The sequence below is a fragment of the Pleurodeles waltl genome, chromosome 1_2 (assembly GCF_031143425.1).
Source record: "Pleurodeles waltl isolate 20211129_DDA chromosome 1_2, aPleWal1.hap1.20221129, whole genome shotgun sequence".
In the NCBI taxonomy this organism is placed as follows: domain Eukaryota; kingdom Metazoa; phylum Chordata; class Amphibia; order Caudata; family Salamandridae; genus Pleurodeles; species Pleurodeles waltl.
Genome location: NC_090437.1, coordinates 1074359217 through 1074379761, shown reverse-complemented (window position 1 = coordinate 1074379761; position 20545 = coordinate 1074359217).

The following is a 20545-nucleotide window of genomic DNA, read 5'->3' as shown; positions in this document are numbered from 1 at the left end:
TGAAGGCACATGCTTGTTGAACTTTCTGTACACTCCTGGTTGTGCATTGATCATGGGATTGTTGTTTGTTCTTCCCACACCACCCACAAAGACTGGGATGTTACTGTGAAACAGGGTACCTAGGACTGTAGCAAACAGTATGTTACACGTACTTAACACCTTTTGTGACTTGAGTTTGTACCTAGGTCCAGATGTAGCAAAATGTCTCCACATTGCAAATAGCATAATTTGATGTTAGTGAGTTGCAAACGTCTGTTTCCTAATCCAAAATGTTTTTGGTGGTCATGTACATATTCGCAAAATGCTTTTCTAAAGTAAAAAAATAAAGGAGTTTACCAGCCCTACTTGCAAATCACAGTGTTAGGCAATCCCATTTGCTAACGAGTACGTGGTTGCAAAGTGAGTAGCTGTTATCATCCACTTGAAGTGGCTGCTAACCAAATTGCTGACTGGAAGGGGTCCTCATTGTGAACCTTCACCTTTGTGAGTGGACCAAAATACTCCTGCACAAAACAGCCAGTGGTCTAGGGGAGCAATAATTATTGTGTAAATTACGAACAATCAATTGTTGTGAATTTAAACAAATCGCAGCTCATTTTCCTTTCAGATAAAGGGCCTACACTTGGTGAAAAATAACTTGCTTCATTTAAAAGCACTCACGTCTATGGAGTTCTGCTGTTCCCAGCAGGCCTCCATCCCCGTGAGTGCCCATAGTTGCTAAGGTGGTGCAAGTTGGAACCCACATCATTGATGTTCATGAGGTGGGATTTAGGGACCCCATAGTGACTCGCTGACGGTGTCAGAGACACCGTTCAGCTTTGCAATTTGCTAGTGGATTTCCCATCAATTCCTACATCTGGCCCATAGTGTCGACATATGATTCATGGCCAGGGGTTCAATCTTAGCACACAACTCTTTCGAAATGCCATTGAGTGAGGAGTGTGATTCTTATCACATAGAATGACATATGTAGTGAAGTCAGTATGCGGACGAGCTGGTGCCATAATGTATAATGGCTTAGGTATGAATTGTAGGAGTAGTTTAGGGTGATGTCATCCATCATGTAGAGACATGGATATGCTATATGTGATATGCCCTTCAGTATGCATGATTCACATGTACTTCCTCTGAGCCTTCCCGTGAACTATGTTGTAACAATTGCTGCAACCAATACCTTGCTAGTAATGGACAAATTACCCATTGTGGTATTCAACCCACTGTAAATTCTATGCTCAATATTTGCCTTTTCCCTTCACAGCTGCAAACCTGAGTGCCGCAGCTCGCAACCAGTTTAAGCGCCGGGCAATGAGGTACAGACACATCCTGCAGGTGCAGTGTGGGTATCGGAGGATGGCCCGCAGGTACAATTCGGAACGGGCCTCCGGGGCGTGGTATGCCACACCACAGGCTCCCCCAAGGGTGCCCCCAACAACCCCCGCCACTACATCCACCAGGTCTGGCCAAGTGGACCCAGCAACGGACCAGGCATCCTCATCCAGACCTGGACCCAGCCGTGTGGTGGGAGCAGGGCAGTCCCGTGCCCACACCACTCCACCAACACAATCCACCTCCACCGGCACCCAGACCTGCACTGACCCGCCGATCAACCCAGCGGACTTCCACGCATTGTCCAGGAAATTGGACAGGTTGATAGCAAAAGTTGACACCCTGACGGAGGACATGGCTGAGGTGAAAAAGAAGGTGCGCTCCATCCGGCGAACAGTACGGAGGCAAAATCCGTAGACATTTTGCCCTCCAGAACTTTTACCCCTCCCCTCTCACCTCTTTCCTATTTCATACTGTTAGTTGGGTTTGGGGGGTTAGTTATAGGATAAGTGTAGGTAATTAGCTTAGTTAGTGTTAGGTAAGAGGGTGGGGGGTCCTTCTTCTTTATATCTTATCTTTTTGTGTGGGTGGGGGGCAATGTTGGGATTCCTGTTTAAAAAATAAATAAATAAAAAAAAAGTATAAAAACAAAACAAATACAAAAAAATATATGTTTGTTTAGGATAGTGTAGTATGTGTGTAGGTTAGTAAGTGTTGTCCTGCATGTGTCTTGTCTCATAATGGTGGGTGGGGGGTTGATGTTTAGATCGTTTCGTTACATGTGTAGAGTAAGTTTAGCTTAGGTTAGTTAGGGACAGTTGTGGGTTAGTAGTAGTCAGGTTAGATTAGTGTAGGTTTATCTTTCCCTTAGTTGCCTCTTTACTTACTTATTGTAAATAAACATTTTGTTAACCCTTTACCTGATGCGTTAGGTGCTACCTTTTCATGGCCTTGACATCAGTGTAGCAGAAAGTTTTAGTATGACATTTGTGTCCTATGCTCGCTATCCCCAGGCTATTGAGGTTTAACATGCCAGCTACCCGTGTGCTAACTTGGTAAGTATCCACCGTGTGGGAGAGCAACCATTGGTAGTGTGCATAGATCATCAAGATTTGGGGTTGGTATGTATCCTACTTCACAAAGAGTGCTTCCAGAGTTGATTTTGTAGGTAAATAGATAGGTCGGACAGCATTGTGAAGTTCAGGGAGAGCTTTGTAGATGAGTATTTGTTCACACTCTTGTCTTGTTGCTGTCATTGCTGACCTACATCATGTGTGTACTGCTTGAGCATGACTTTCCTTCATGGTAGTATACGCTGTAAGGGTGATTGATGCAGTGTAATTTGGTTATAATTCCTTTCATTTTACAGCATAATGTATTGTTTTAGTATCGCAAGGTGCCTACATTTCTCATCCACCATTAGTTGTCTCGAATGGCTATGGATGGGGCCTCATTCTGTCCAACACAGCATGATTGTGTGTGCTTAGTCCCTACATCAGTTATTTTCCTCAGTCTAGTAAAGCTATGATGCAATCCTGGCCACTGCACAGATGTTTCAGTATACATGAAATCAGGACAGTAGTATAGAGAATCAACATGGTTGCCACACAGCCACTTTGGAGTTATGTACTGCACAGTTGAAGTGTGAAATGACACAGAGACACAATAGGTGTGCAAGTGATATTTATTTTTAGGTGGAGTAGTGCAAAAAGTCCATTGACAATGTTAGGTGAGTCCGTTCTGGTGCATTCTTAAATGGTGATCCTATTTACAGGGTGTGGATGATGCTCCTGACATGCTGGGGTGATGTCACAGACGGTGCAGAGGAACAGGAATTGCCAAATGGTAGGAGAGAAACATTTACAGCCAATGTGGACAAGTTAAACAGTAGATTGCCGAACAGTCATTGAGGGTAGTTGGAGTGAGGCTGGCATGTGTCAAAACGTAGGACCTTGGTCAGAGTGGGGCATGGTGCAGGGACTAGGGCTTCCGGGTACTCTTGTGAGTGAATGTTATCTGTTCCATGTCTTCTTCTTCTGATGTGTGTGTTGCCTGGTGTGTCCTTGTTGTTGTTGGTTTTGAAGGGGCAACACACACCTCAGTGTCAGAAGACATGGAGGCAGACATCCCGGGGGCTGATCCCTGTCCAGTTATGAAGGGCAGTACTGCAGCAAGGAGAGCATGCTGGTTTTTCAGAATGGCAGCCACATCCCGATGGTAGGCAGCCAGGTCTGCCCTGAGGGGTTCGATGTTGCATTCGTGCACACGCTGACTGGCTTGCTGTTGGAGTTGTTTGGTCAACTGGATGACAGCTGTGCAGATTGCCTTCTGTGTTACTAAAAGTTCCTCCAACAGCGATGTTCTGGCTTGCATTGCAGCTGCCTGATCAGCAGTTGACAGCATGCACGAACGCACCCCCTCAAGGCTGGCTGCCATAGTTTGCATCCCCACCCGCACCTCCTTGGCCAGCTCCCGCTGGACCCCAACGACTGTTCTTTCGAAGCTGGTGCCAGTGTCGTCAGAGTCCTCAGCTGTGTTGGAGCTGGCAGGTCTTACAATTGGGGTGGCGGGTGGTTCTACTGTGGTGGCTGCTTCTTCTTGGCTCCTCCTTGTTACTGAAGGGGGGGTTTGGAGGCTTTCGAGGACCATGTCAATGGTCTCTTGTGTGAGGTTGATGTTCTCGTCATCCATGTCATCAGGGAACTCATGGACAGGCATATCGGCAGGAGATACGTGTTCCTCTGCAAAGAAACAGGGTACAATTAGTGTGTCTGTGTTGAGATCATTTAGCACTAAGATACAAGCCTTTGGATGCCTTAACTTTGTACTCTGATTTTGTCTTGGTATCTGCTGTCTGTCATAGGGCATTGTTGTAGGCCTATGGCCCACCTGTGTGTCACATAAATGATATGGAGCTATCAGACATGCCTGCCAGGTCATCTCTAGGTGTTGATTTGTAATTATTTCAGAATATGCATTTTTTTCCCTACTCCTCCCTCGGTGTTTCACTATTGTTAGGGAGGGACATTTGTTTGGGTGGGCTCTCATTATCCTACATGTGATTCTTGGCTTTCTAGGCAGCAGGATAGCTAATGGTGTGGGGGACTAAGTTTGACCCACTTGTAAATAACTCGGTCACCCAGATATTCTATTTAGCTCAGACAGACTAGCAGTGCCTCTGGTCTCCCACAACAGAGGAATGTTTAGAAGTCCAAGCCCATGACATCTTTGGAACTTCTCAGGGAAGTGGTGATCACTCAGGTCCTACACATTTCTATCTTTTCCGATATGTTCCCATACACAAATGACACAGACAGTATTTGTTTGATATGAGGTTTCATTGTACAACTGACTTGTAGGAATTTAGGTGTGAGCCCCAATAACCAAAACAATACACACAGTTAGAACTGAAATAGTCCGCAGGAGAGTAATACATTGGTACACAGCTATCATGGTGCCTAACAGTTTCTACTCTCCCTCTGCTTGTTCTATATATAGCACAGCATGTTAAGTTTGGAGCTTGGCTGTCTGAATCACAGGGGAGACATCATCCCTCATATCAGAGGAATGGGCTGGGATCTGGTTGTGCATCAGCAGCAAGGCAGGCAGCATCTAGATGTGATTTTCTGTTTGTAAACTCCCCCATGCGTGTCTTGGGACGAGGAAGTGAATTTCAAAGACATATGTCATTGTGATGACAAAGTTTCCCTACGCAGGAATGGCAAACCTTAACCCCTACCACATCTATCATCAACGAACCAGACGGTATCCTTGACTGGGGCACAGAGTGAATATGTTCTGGCAAACTCCAGTGCAGAAGTAGGCAAAACAGGGTGATTTGACTAATTGCCAACACCTTAGGACTGACTATTTGCTACATTAACTGATAGGAAGGGCAATGAGATTCATTTAGTGCAAAGTGCTCTGAGGCACTTAGATGTGAGCAAATGAGTATAAGTACATTCAGGGTAAGATGCACAAAGGCCTCCAGCCTGAGGCTATTGCGCAAAGTATACGTTTCACTTGCCACGCTACACTTTGACTGACTGTGGGTGTTGTGACTGCCCTGCCAGCACACTTGCCTCACAGGCCCTGCACCATACACTTTTTATTCACATTGCATGATCTGTACATGTTAGGGGGCATGACCTATGTATGTCAATGTTAGGATGTGGTATGGATGTAAATATTGTTGATGTTTGTATCTGATGGGGTCTCATGTGTGTCTTACTGGATTGGCCTGTTTATCGTATGAATGTCCTATTTTTTGGTTAGACTGTGCAGATGTGTTTCATTGACCAGTTGCCTGTGTCCCCTCGTCAATGTTGTTGTCTGAGCAGTATGACATTTGTGATGTAGCATTGTTAGGCAGGCACGTGAGGGACCCTGACGTATGCAGCATGTGTGTGTCGTTAGTGCTGTGTGGCTCCTATTGCTGTTTACTTAGGCTTATGTATGTGTCAGTTATGGACATTCGGCATTTAAGTGTACTGGTACCTTTGTCTTATTTCTAGGAGTAGTTGCAGATGTTATCCTCACCCCCTAATTTAGGAATGTATGTTCCAGGGTGGGGTTCCTGCCATTTGGTACTATAGCTGCCCAGAGATGAGAGGTGTTATTGTCAACTGTGGTGGCAGTTAAGTTGCAGTTGTTGTATTTGCTACTGCATTACAGGTAGGGACCTAGTTGATGGGGAATAGTTTGTGCAAAACAAGTGCCTGGATGTGGATTCAGGGTAGTGTCCTTCCCACCTGTCACTGGTTTCCCTTGGCTCTCTTGTTGTAATTACAGGATGTCCCCATGGGACTGTAGTGGTGGCAGTATTTTGTCATGGCCCGGCTATGGTCAGTACTGGGCATTCCCCCCTGCCGTGCCCCTTTCCCCATGACACTTCATATATGTGCCAAGTTACATGCATTGTGTAGTAGGTATCCCCCCCCTGCTTACAGTCCCCATTATTGCATTGTAATTCCCCATGCGACTTACCCTGCTTGTGCGTTGTGTCGTGGTAGTCTGCGCTGTCCAGTCCTTGTATCCCTGTGACGATCTCCTCCGGGATGACGGCTGCGACCATCTCCTCCATGTGGTCCAGAGCCTCCTGTTGTGCTGGACTCCCCCCTCCAGTCTGCATTGCTGCCTTCCTGTTCCTGGCCATTTTCTCTTTGGTCCTACGTTTACAGTCATGCCAGCGTTTCTTACACTCGGTGACTGTCCGGCGTTCTTCAGCCACACTGTTTATCTTGTCCACAATTTCTTTCCAGATGGCCTCTCTCCTACTGAGTGGCAATTTTGAGGATATGAAAAGTTGGTGCTGGTGTTCCGTCACCTCTTTCACCAGGATTTCCTGCTCCTCTGCACTGAAGCGACACTTTCTTTTTTTCTTTAACATGTCCTGGTTCCTGTATGCTTCCTCCTGGCTGGGTCCTGGTCTGCTCTCATCCTCCTGGGGTCTGTTGGGGCATCTGGGATCCATTTTGGGTCTCCTCTCCTGCAAGTGCAGTTTTCGCGCTAAAATGTCACGCAATAGCGTGAAAAAAAACGGCGTTTTCACGATTGCGCTGTCGTAAATCGACCCACAGTGATTTGCGTCCCTTTTACGTGGGTTTCCCTTACGACAGACTGACGCTGTTTGCGTCACAAAATAATGACTCCCACCTGTTGGTTGCGCCGCCGTACGTCAAAGTATAAATTTGACGCCCGAATGGCGCATCCAAATGGCGTTAGACGGCGCAAATTTTTTTGACGCAAAACTGCGATAGCGCAGTTTTGCGTCAAAAAGTATAAATATGGGCCATAGACTTCAAGAAGAAGCACATGTTCAACCCCAAATTTATAGGTCCTTACACTGTTCTTCAGCAAATCAATCCTGTGACCTATAAACTACAATTGCCAAAATCATTACGGATTCATCCAGTGTTCCATACTTCCCTCTTAAAAAAGGCAGTCCAAAAGGTCCACCCTCATCCAGCTCCTGTTCTAGTACAGGGGGAAGAAGAATATGAAGTCAAGAAAGTGTTGGACTCTAAACTGAGAGGGCGTAACCTATGGTACTTAATCTCATGGAAAGGTTATGGCCCTGAAAGTAATTCATGGGTTTCCGCATCTGATGTTCATGCTCCAGTACTTGTGAGACGCTTTCATCGTCTCAATCCAGATAAACCAGGCTCTAGAGCGCGCCTGGGAGAGGGGAGTACTGTCAACACCAGGACAGTGCACGCTCTACGGGCATCTAGAATGCAAAAACCCAACACTCGCAAGATAATGTAATTTATGCATTGTGATGATATGTTATTGTTTAACCTTTTGCATTGCAGAATTCCATCCAAAAGATTCATTTTTAAGGGGCTTATAAATACTGTACATTTGCAATGTATTGTTGCAGACATTCAGAGTGTGTTAGGGTGTGTTCCCTTTCCAGGGCCTTCTAGAGACTTTCCCTGCAACATGCCTGGGCGTGGTTCTAGGCTGGGCCAAGACTCTATAAAAGAGAGTCAGCCCAACTTCCAGTGCTCACTATTCAGAGGTCCCGGTGCAGAGCAGCAACTTCATCCTGAGCTCCTGTCCCGGCGGCCTATTTGGATTTTCCAGTCTTCTGCACTCATCTCTCATTGGTGATCACTGTTTCCAGGCGGTAAGACGGTGTTTGGACATTTCCCAACACCGTAATTGAGAATTTTCATATTCTTGATTTTAATTCTTAAATGAATAACAGATTACTTGTGTGCTGCCATTTTTTGACATTTGTATGGTGGTTTGCAAATAGGGAGGATGCGCAATTTATTCCATAAAGATTTGACTTCGTTATTACATTGTTGTTCATTGCGCGCTGATATTTCTTGACATTTACATGATGTTTTACGAGTTGGCAAGACGTGCAACTCGTTTCGTGAGCATTTAACTTTGTTCATTGCACGCTACCTTTTCTTGACATTTACATGGTGGCATTCGAATCGGCGAAACGCGCGATTCACTTCTCGTGTGTAATTCATGCTGTTCATTGTGCGCTACCATTTTCTGGCATTTACATGGTGGCATTCGAATCGGCAACACGCGCGATTCTTTCCTTGAGTGTTTTTTCATGTTATTCATTGTGCGCTACCATTTCTTGGCATTTGCATGGTGGCATTTGAATCGACAAGACGCGCGATTCTTTCCCTGAGTGCTTTTCAAGTTGTTCATTGTGCGCTACCATTTCTTGACATTTGTATGGTGGCATTTGAATCGGCAAGACGCGCAATTCTTTCCTCGTGTATAAATAATGTAAATTACTGTGCACTACTATTCTAAGACATTTTCCTGGTAGCATTTCAAGTTGACACTTTGCGTGATTTATTCCTTGAATCTACGTTGTGTGATTTCATGGTGCACAATCCTTTATGGTGTTTAATACTCATATAAAAATCTGCAATGTGCGCAATTCACTTCCCAATGTTTTTTCTGAGATGAACACAACAATACCAGAGTTCTAGATGTGTGTTCCTGATATATATTCTTAAAAGGAGATTCATATGGTTGTTTAGAAATTGCTCAGAGTGTTTCCTGATTCTCATGCTAAAGAAAGTACTCGAATCTGAAAGTCCTATTTAACTTTTCCTGTTTCCTCCTCAGGCATTCGGTCATCTAAAGCCTAGTCAGTTTTAGGACTATTTTAGGGTTGTTCATGTTTTTTCGGAAAAGACGAAGCTTAGAGTTGTAGCATGGTACTGATTTCATGAGATATAATTTTGATGTTGTGTTTTAACCTTTTGCTTCCTACAGGTCTCCTTCCCAGCTGTTCCCGTCCTAATCACCTTTTCCCCACTTGGACTCTCTTAGACTCTGTGATAAATCTAATCAGAGTATTGGAGCTGTCTTGTGGTGGAAGTGTTGGGAACGTGCACAGACCCCGAGGATCTGGTGACTCTGACAAGTGGATGCTGTTTTCCACTGGTTCCGGAGGGGACATGGTGCCCAGTGATGCTGCACCAGCGGTGTGGCAGTTCCCATTCCCTCACATGGGAGTCTGAGCCACCAAATTTACCTGTAACAGGTAGCATGATACTCCATGAAGGCAGAGCCACACTCCTCTTTGTGACGACTAAGGCTGCAAACTGCTGGTGGTGCCAGTGCTGGTGGTGGTGCCTCATGTAGTGTGTGCAGGGTCCAGGACATCTCTGCAGCCTTGGACGCCTGCCCACTGGGGATGCTTCTGATGTCCAGTGTAGTGGCACTGGCTGGGCACGTAGTGGGGCAAGTGGCACTGGCTGCGGCGGTGTCTGCGGCGGAGATGCTGCCGGTGGTGCAGGTGTCTGCACTTGTGGAGGGAGACTCCTGCAGCCTTGGAAGGCTGCCCACTGGGGATGATGCTGGTTACTGTAGTTGAGGCAGCTGCCATGCAGGTGGCAGTGCAGATGGCGGTGCAGGTGGTGGTGCAGGTGGCGGTAGTTGCGGCGGTGCCCACAGCTGTACAGGTTGCTGGGCTGTTTTGCGAAAGGGGTGACACCAGTCCCTCACCCGGAGGCTCCGTGCCCTGAGCTGACTTCCCTTTGCTTTTGTGTCCCTTCCCCACCTTGGAAGTCACTGCTGGGACACTGGCACTGTCCACTTTGGTTCTGGAAATGGCCTTGCTGGGTGGTTGGTGAGGCTTTTCTCTTCTGCATGCTGGCCCTTTCTTTACCTTGGCAGGTGGCGGAATAGTGTGGTCCTTGGCTTCACTAGGTGGCACACTGGCAGCCCGGATGGGTGCCCCCTTCGATGTTCCCTGACTTGAAGGGACCACACTGGACGGGGATTTGGTGGCTGGGGTGCTGTTCAGGGCTCGAGACAAACTGGCACTAGGGGAAGGACGGGGCGGAGGTGTATGGAAGAGGTCAATGCTAGCCAGGAAAAGTTTCTTAGACACACTGGGACGGGAAGATGGAGGGGGTTTGGGAGTGTAGGAAGAGGTAGTGGTTGTAGGAGTTGTACGTCTGCTGAGTTTGGGTGAAGGTGCATGGGTTGGAGGCTGTTGTGAGGTGCATGGCTATTGAGTGGGTGTGTGCCGGCGTTTGTGTACTTTGGGAGGAGGGTTCACAGACACACTGGGAGAGGACACAGGGGATGTGTGAATGGTAGTGGGTGGTGATTGCACGTGAGCGGTGTGTGATGATGGGCGTGCTGGTGATGGAGGTAGTACCTGTCCCCGTCGTGGAGCTCCCCTCGCCCTCCGTCCCACTGGTGCCTTCAGACTCTGTACATTTACCCTCCTGGGCCATGGCGGTTGCAGCTCCCTCCTGCTCCGGTGACACTGCTCCTCCACCAGATGATGCTAATGCACACAAGGACAGGGTGACAAAAGAAAAAGGGGGGGAAGACGGAGGAAACACATGGTCAATGTCAGCAACACCACTACCGTTGGCGGACACGCACACAGGGAGCAGCCCTATGCACTAGCCCATGCACTAACAGTTCTTAGGAAAATCACCTGCGCATGGGGGCCTATGCCTAACCCCACTTGCTGCACACCTAGAACCCACAGGAGCTGACTAGTTGTGGATGGCCACTACCACTATTGGGGTTGGAGTGGCACAGAGCCTGCCTAACTAGGGACTTACCCTACCACGTTCACCCTGGCCTAGGGGAACCCAGGGCCTACATCTCCCACCCAGACACCTCGTAAAGTGTGCAGAGGCAACTGAATGAGACTGTACTCACCCCCTTGTGGCTGCTGTGATGCCCTCAAGCGCCCATCCAACTCCGGATATGCCACCGCCAGATCCAGAACATCAGGGGCATCATGGTGCGACGGGCACCCCTTCCACGTTGGGAGGCCATCCCCAGCTGGCCCTCTGCCATCTTCTTGCTCCAGTGGCTCAGGTCCTCCCATCTCTTGCAGCAGTGGGTGCTCCGTCTATGGTAGACCCCCAGGGTCCACACTTCCTTGGCGATGGCACGCCAAATACCTTTCTTCTGGCGGGCTCTGACCTAGAGGAAAGGTAAAGTAAGAATGGAACTCACTCCCCGTTCGGTTCTTCTTACTCATTGGCCACCAGTTCCCACCCATGCCCTGAAACACATACACTGACCATCCTCACATGCAGGCCACAGCCCCCCCACAACATCTTCCATCCAGACCACTCCATACATTCATGTCCCATCCATCATGCTCACAGTGTACTCACCTGTTTGTCTGGAGGACCATAGAGTAGTGTGTACTGGGGAGGACCCCATCCACCAGTTTGTCCAACTCCTCCAGGGTGAAGGCAGGGGCCCTTTTCCCAGACACTGTAGCCATTGTTGTTTCCAGACTTATATCACAGCAGCACTTGCAGTGTATGTCCTCTCCTGTTGAAGGTCAGGTATCAAGTGAGTGAACAGATAGAAAATGGCGGTCACATCCGCAGCAGTGCGTACCGTCACCGCTGGTGTACATCTTCATTGGCTCCTGGAACCCATAGGGCCCAATGATAACCAATGCTGAATTGTGCGGCGGACTTCAACCGCCTACCGCGACGCTGCACAACGCCAGTTCAGTTACCTCATTTCCACTTGTCCCTCCTTACAGGTCAGGCAGCCGCCATTTCAGGTGGGCACATGGCAGGGCACCTAACTGCGTCACAGCACATTTGGGCAGGAATACAGACAGACAGTGCCACACACCAATTAAATCACATTAGTGCAAAACACCTTTGTGCGACCTATGTGGTATATGACCCTCTGCTCACCATTCTCCTCCATAGGGCACATCCGCTTGGGCAGATGATGAGATGGTGTCATCCTCCGGTGTACAGACCCCTGGTGGACCTGTCGACAATGGAAGACAGACACATCATTATCACCTACAGACTTGATTGTGCCGCAATCCAAGAACTGTGTGCCCAATTGGAGGCTGACCTGATGTCAGCTACCCGCCATCCCACAGGTATCCCCCCTCTAGTGCAGGTCCTGTCAGTACTCCATTTCCTGGCCAGTGGTTCCTTTCAAACAACAGTGGTCATGGCATCAGGGATGTCACAGCCAAGGTTCTATAACGTGTTGACCAGAGTGTTGTCTGCCCTGCTGAAAGACATGCGCAGCTACATCGTTTTCCCCAGGGAGGAGGATTTGTCCACAGTGAAAGCTGACTTCTATGCCCTGGAACATATCCCTAACATCATTGGTGCCATTGATGGTACACATGTGGCATTTGTTCCCCCCGCAGAAATGAACAGGTGTACAGAAATCGTAAAAGCTACCATTCAATGAATGTGCAGATGGTGTGTTTGGCAGACCAGCACATCTCTCATGTGAATGCCAAGTATCCTGGCTCTGTGCATGACGCTTACATTTTGAGGAATAGCAGCATCCCTTATGTGATGGGCCAACTCCAGAGGCACCGTGTGTGGCTAATAGGTGAGCCCAAGGTCCCCACATAGTATGAATAGGTGTCTGGGTATGGGATAGTTCCTAAGGGTTGGTGTATGTCTAACAGATATCCCTCTACATTTTCAGGTGACTCTGGTTACCCCAACCTGTCATGGCTACTGACCCCAGTGAGGAATCCCAGGACAAGGGCAGAGGAACGCTACAATGAGGCACATGGGCGAACTAGGAGGATTATAGAGCAGACTTTCGGCCTCCTGAAGGCCAGATTCCGGTGCCTCCATTTAACAGGTGGCTCCCTATACTACTCACCAAAGAAGGTGTGCCAGACAATCGTGGCATGCTGTATGTTGCGACGTCAGGTGCCTTTTCTGCAGAAGGATGGGCCTGATGTTGGTCTTGTGGCAGCTGTAGAGCCTGTGGACAGTGAAGAAGAGGAGGCAGAAGAAGAAGATTTTGACAACCGAAACAACATCATCATGCAGTACTTCCAGTGAGACACAGGTAACTGTTCCTCTCATATCAGACTACTGTAGGACATTGTATAAGTCTGCCTTTTTACCTCTGTGTACGGACCCTGACAGTTAACGTTGCCTTTCCTTTTCACAGATCTGGGTACCACATTCTGCCTTCTGCTAAGTTCACTGCTGCCCAACAACTGTCATACTTTGGTATGTGCAAATGAGCATTAACATTGATATTTGTCAAAGAGGTTGTAATAACACATTTGTGAAAGTACAGACTGACTCCAGATTGTTTTGTGATTCAATGGTCTTTATTTAAGTGCTAATAAGTGGAGGGGGATGTACAATGGGCAGGGGTGATGGTGGAGGAACATCCATGGTAGAGTCCAGTCTCTTTGTATCACAGGTGCATTGTCTAAGGGGGCATATAAAGTGGAGCAATGGCAGTTCAAGGTGGTAAGGGTGACATAGTGGGACAGAAGGGTGACAATCAGGAGAGTCTTATTTCCCGGCGGGGGTCTTTGCAATGTTCTCTGTCTTGTTCCTGGATCTCAGGGACCATTTGCAGGGTGGTTCTCCTTCTGCAGGGGGTGGGGTGCTGGTGGCCTATTGGTCCTGTGGCGGGACCTCCTGTCCACTTGCGCTGGTGGACATGGACGGATGCTCATCGTTCGGGCTAGTGTCAGTGGCCTGGTGATATGCCATTGTCTCCCTCATGGTGTTGGCCATGTCTGCCAACACCTCTGCTATGGTGACCAGGGTGGTGTTAATGGACTTCAAGCACCACCCTTATCCCCAGGTACTGTTCCTCCTGCAGCCGCTGGGTATCCTGAAACTTGGCCAGTACCTTGCCCATGGTCTCCTGGGAATGGTGGTATGCTCCCATGATGTTGGAGAGTGCCTCGTGGAGAGTGGGTTCCCTGGGTCTGTCCTCCCCTAGTTGCACAGCACTCCTCCCAGCTTTCCTGTTGTCCTGTGCCTCTGTCCCCTGAACCGTGTGCCCACTGCCACTGACCCCAGGTCCCTGATCATCCTGGGTTAGTGGGTCTGCCTGGGGTCCCTGTAGTGGTGGACACACTGCTGATTGACGTGTCCTGTGGACAGTGGGATGGGCCCGCTGGGTGGGTGCTGTGGTGGTGTTTCCCTGGGGAGGGTGGAGGTTCAGTGGTGGTTTGGGACTGTGGCAGGGGAACCGACTGTCCAGAGGTCCCGGATGGGCCGGGCTGGTCATCTTGATCCAGGCGTGCAGAGCTGCTGTTGTCACTGTGGGCCTCTTCTATGGGGGGACTGGATATGGCTGGCACCTCCTGTCCGGTGACGGTGGGTAGGGGTCCTGTTCGGGTGTAAATGTATAGTTATTGTATCTGTGTGTGCCATCTTGTGCAATCTACTCCTGTGCTTGCATTATCGCCTTGACCCTTGTGTGATTGGTGATTGTGTGCCCTGGCTAAGTCTCTCTACTGGACATGCTTTGGTGATGGGTGTCCATGCAGGTCTGTGATGAGTGTCCAAGCATTGTTGTCACATACAGGGCTTGGTACTGGATTGTGTGGGTTGTGATAGTGGGGTATCTGTGAGGTGTTCAGGTGATGGGTGTGAGGGTAGGGGTAGGTGTTTGTGATGGCATGCAGGTAGGGTGGGGTATATAATAGTAAAGATTTGACTTACCAGAGTCCAGTCCTCCTGCTGCTCCTGCGAGGCCCTCAGGATGCATGATCGCCAAGATTTGCTCCTCCCATGTTGTTAGTTGTGGGAGAGGAGTTGGGAGTCTACCGCCAGTCCTCTGTACGGCTACCTGTTATCTGGATACCATGGAACGCACCTTCCCCCATAGGTCATTCCACCTCTTCCTGATGTCATCCCGTGTTCTTGGGTGCTGTCCCACTGGGTTGACCCTGTCGACAATTCTCCGCCATAGATCATCTTCCTAGCAATGGATGTCTGCTGCACCTGTGATCCGAGTAACTGTGGCTCTACCCGGATGATTACCTCCACCATGACCCTGGGCTCCTCCTCAGAAAACATGGGGTGTCTTTGAGGTGCAATGATGTGGTGTGGGTGATGTGTGAGGTGATGGTTGATGTGATGTGTGCTGTGATGTGTTGGGGTCTGTTCTTTGAGGAGCGTGAATGGTGTATGAGTGATGGTGTTGTGTGCCTATGGATGCTGGTGTTGTCTTTGCTATTCTCTCTCTCTGCTTCTTCCAAAAATGTCATTGTAAGGGGCTGTGGGTAATGTGGGTGTGTGTTTTATAGTGGTGTGAGTGTGTGGGTGTGGTGTATGTATGTGTGTCAGGTGTGTGTATTTTGAATTGTCCAATGTGGTTGTGTTTTGTAAGTGTGTGTGTATTTTGAGCGCGGCGGTGTGTACCACCAATGGATTACCACGGTTGAAAGAATGCCGCGTTGATTCATGGGTCGTGATAGTGTGGACGTGTTCCTGTTGGTGTGACGGTGTGGGTTTTGCTATCGCCAGTTTATCACTGAACTTTGGTGTGGCAGACTTGTGTGGGTGTCTGTCTTGTGGCGGATTTCTAGATGTGGTTCATAATACCTGTAGCGGATTTCCGTCGCGGCCACGGTATGAAGGCGGCTGTCAGCACGGCGGTCAGTGGCCTTTAACGCCAGGGTTGTAATGAGGGCCTTTGTGTCTTGCACTACTTGCCCCACAATCCACAGGTTAGGATGATTTGGTGCTGCACATGGGTACATGTGACGGAACCTGTGTGAGCTGTGCAACATATTACTGGGCAGTGTGAGTGACCTTTCAGTGGCATTTGTTAGGACATAATCCAGATTCCTGCCCCAAGTCCTGCAGGCAGCACAGGAGAATTTTGGGACATAGCTAGCAGAAGTGCACACATAGCATTTGCTGCACCTATTGCCCCTATTGTTACTTACCCTGTGTTTGTGGTGGTTCATTGTATGCTGCACTGTCTTTTCCAGGTTTTCCAGCCAGCAACTCATCTGAAATGACAGCTACCACCCGCTCATCCAAAGCATCCAGCTCCTCTTGGGGTTCAGGGCTCCCTCCTCCAGTCTGCATTGCTTCCTTCAAGTTCATTGCCATTTTCTCCTTCATCTGATGCTTATAATCGTGCCAGCGCATCTTGCAATTGATAATGATCCTATTCACTTGTCCCACACTCTGACTTTCTCTACAATGGCCTGCCAAATTGTCCCTTTCCTCCCTAGTGGTAATTTTGAGGTGACAAATAGCTGCTGTTTATAGTCTGTCACCTCTGTGATCAAGGCATCATTCTCTTCCTCACTGAAGTTACACTTCCTCTTCCTCTTCCCCTCTGAGTCTGTCTCGACATCCAGGCTGGTGCTGGGGTTGTTGTCTCTGCTGCTACTGCCTGATGCCTTCTCCATGGCTGCCTCTGGTGGTGTGTGCCTTTTTTCATGATGTGTTTTTTCACTTTTTGCGCATTCTGCACTCAAAAGTTACACAGGGGTGTGTCCCTTTAAATGCTGCAAGTCAGCACTGCATCACATTTGCAGCAGTAGTGTTAGATTTTGATATGACATGGCACCCATGGATGCATCATTTTTTTATGCTATTAGATCCTTACATAATGGTGCACTGTATTGTAAATACGACGCATCCATGGCGTAGGACTCTGTTGTACTGGGGAGCAAGTTTTTTTTATACATTGCTGATGCAATTTCTTGTAAATATGGGTCCAAGTGCATACCTCATTATGGCCCAAATTTACCATAGAAGTGTTTCGTCCTTGAGTCACGAAAGTTGATGCAATGTAATAGAAGTTCTTAAGTAATGTTTACTAAGCCAAGCAGGGGCAGTTCACACTGCCTTGCATGACTTTGTAAAAAAAATATATAACGTAATGAAGGCGCTTGCACTGCTTATGCTACATTTTGTAGTGGTAAGCATTCCAGTGATGGAGCATGGGCAGTCCTCTGCATCCACCAATGGAATTTGATGCAGTCTCAGATTTACTAAATCAGCAAACCTTGGATTGCACCAAAATGGTGTGCCTCTCATGATGGAGTAATGAGGAGAAATATTTTTAATTCTCCTCATTACTTCCTGTTCCTAGTCCTCTTCAATTCTGCAACACACATAAAATGAAGAAATTGCTTCTTACGATTGGTTTTGGGCAGAAAGGAATATCTTCCTGCACAAAAACTATCTTGACTGTAACACAGGCACCATTGCACCTGGCAATGGTGCCTGTGTTGGCACTAAGCAGTACACAGTGCAGCAGCATAAGAAAGGAGACAAAGGCCCTCATTACAACCCTGGCGGTCCAAGACCACCAGGGCTGTTTTGGCTGAAGAACCGCCAACAGGCTGGCGGTGCTTCAGAGGGGATTACGACCGCGGCGGTAGCGCCGCGGTCGCACCGCCGGGTCCGGCGGTTTCCCGCCACATTTGCCCCAGCGGTGATAATCCGCCAGGGGAACGCTGCTTGCAGCGCTGCCCAGAGGATTACGAGTCCCCCTACCGCCAGCCTTTTCCTGGCGCTTTGAACCGCCAGGAAAAGGCTGGCGGTACGTGGAGTTGCGGGCCCCTGGGGGCCCCTGCACTGCCCATACCACCAGCATGGGCAGTGCAGGGGCCCCCTGACAGGGCCCGTGCAGCTTTTCACTGTCTGCATAGCCGGCTCCCATGTTACGGCCCACATCCCCTCTGGGCAGGTGGGCGGAAACTCTGTTTCTGCCCGCCGGCCCAGCGGGGATGTCATAATGGGCACCGCAGGAGTGCAGCCGCATTGGCGGCTGCACGGCAGTTACAACTTGGTGGGCGGCAGTTGCCGCCCGCCAATGTTGTAATGACCCCCAAAGTGTGCTACATTTTGGTAGATATGGCGCATTTATGCTCTCTCTGTTTCAGACCTTTCAACATGTCGCTGATTGTGTTTGATGGTTTGGCCCTTGCCATGCGACAGCAGGATTGGAGGAGAGGAGGAGGAGGAGATTAGAGAGGATCTTTAGACAAAGGATCAACCTCTTTGGGATGTCCAACCAAGATGACATTGCCTGATACAATTTTCCCCTGATATCATCTCGAATATGGTATGTGAGTGGGAGCAGGATTTTGAATCTGTGACCTGCGGCTCCCATGCCATCCCGGCATATGCCAAGATCCTAGAAGCTCTCCTCTTATTAGTTATGGGGTCATTCCAGAGGGTCTCTGATGACCTTGTGGGCATCTCCAACGCAACCCAGTCCCGATGCCTGCATCAGGTAATAAAATGCATCAATAGGAGAGCACATCATCTCATACAAATGCCCCATATACTGGCCAAAAGTAAAAAGGGTAGCTAGAGATTTCTACCTCATGTCCCCTTCCCATGTGTGCTGCTTGCAATTGATTCCACTCATGTGGCTCTTCAGGCAACTCGCTACAATGCACACATCTTCTGCAACAGACACCGCTGGCACTCCATCAATGTGCAGGATGTATGTGATGTCAGTGGTAGATTCAATGATGTGCACGCAGTGTTCTTAGACAGTACTCATGATAGCTATGTATTCCACAGATCACCTCTTGCCTGGCTGATGACAGTGGGAAAATTTGGCATCATGTGACTACTGGATAAGTACCAAGCACCACACAAAAATGACATGTAATATTGTTTTCTAAGAAGTGCAACCATTAGCTAACACCAATCTTCATGCCAAATAAATGACCCCAACCGACACAGTATGTACCATTTCATACATCATGTACTGTGCTGAGCAAGAGGGACATTTACAAATATCACTCCATTTCCCTTCTCAGGTGATGCTGCATAGGTACTCTCCCCTCTCCTCCTCACAGCAAACAGACATGCAACCCGTATACCACAGCAGAGGTACAATAGGGCACACAGATGTACAAGAGGCATCAATGAGAACACATTTGATCTCCTGAATTCAAGATTTAGATGTCTCGACCTTACAGGGGTGCTGTAGTACGCATCTCAAGTTGTGTGCAAGATTATAGGAGCCTGCTGTGTTAATCATGGATTACATATACTTCTGGACCCTCATTTAGGTCTGAATCTAGCAAACCGGGCCATTGTACAAAACAGAGGGCAGGGCATACAGGTACATGACCAGTTGGTTGACACTTTCTTCACCTGATCAACATGTTGTGTCATGGCCTTTATGTGGTTTGCAATGAAATAGTTGAACTTTTGACACTCTGCCCATATATTCCATCCTGAGACTACTTTGTAAGCTATACATGATGTCTGTAAACAACAGCCATTGCCAAGAGTCAAAAGATTGGCCATGCAATAAGTTATGTGCAACTGTCAGGGATTAGCGTATACAATGTCTCTTAGGGCTTCATCCACTCTGGGGACTAAGGGGGTCATTCTGACCCCGGCCGCCCGCCAGCCCAGCGGGAAACACCCTTCCATGAGGATGCCTGGAGCCGGCAGAGTGGAAGGGGTGCGACGGGTGCAGTTGCACCCGTCGCGATTTTCAGTGTCTGCATGGTAGACACTAAAAATCTTGGTGGGGCCCTGTTATGGGGGCCCCTGCAGTGCCCATACCATTGGCAGGGGCACTGCAGGGGCCCCCAGGGGCCCCACGACACCCCGTACCGCCATCCTGTGCCTGGCGGCCAAAACCGCCAGGAACAGGATGGCGGTCGGAATCCCCATGGCGGCGCAGCAAGCTGCGCCGCCATGGAGGATTCCCCAGGGCAGCGGAAAACCGGCGGTACACCGCCGGTTTTCAGTTTCTGACCGCGGCTGTTCCGCCGCGGTCAGAATGCCCAAGGGAGCACCGCCAGCCTGTTGGCGGTGCTCCCGCGGTCGTTGGCCCTGGCGGATTTTACCGCCAGGGTCAGAATGACCCCCTAAATGTTTGCATGTGTCAGGCCTCCCTGGACAGTGTAACAAGAGGGGTCGTCTTCATAAATGGCCCCTCCCCTCAGGGTGAAGGTGCCACATCTGAGGGAGCGTCTTTGTACACCAGGGGAAATTGCTGCTGCGAGTGTTCACAGTGTAGTTCCTGCCCCAAGTGTATCATTCTACACCAGGGGAAGTTGCTGCTCTGAGTGTTCACAGTATAGTAATCCTACCACAACTGTTTGGCCCTGCCACCAGGGCAGAGGCCCTTTGTGACCCCTAGTATGTGTGTGCTTGTCAAATCATATTGCAGCGTAGCCATATGTCTGACATTTGTACACCATGGAACAAGGTGACCAGTGTAGAGGCATGGATGCTCCCTGCTCATAGCTGACAGGTTTGGCAGCTGCACATGGGATGTGCTACTGCAGGCCTGTGGGTAATCATAGTGGAGACTGGGATTGTTGTTCCTGTTTCACTCTGGAATGACAGAAACTACAAGACCCAGAATACATCATGATCATCTGGCCTGGATCAGCATATCAATGATGTACCTGGGAAATTTGGAAGTGCCCCATGATCACAAATTGTTTTCCTCGTGAATCTGGCCACATTCATGTTTGACC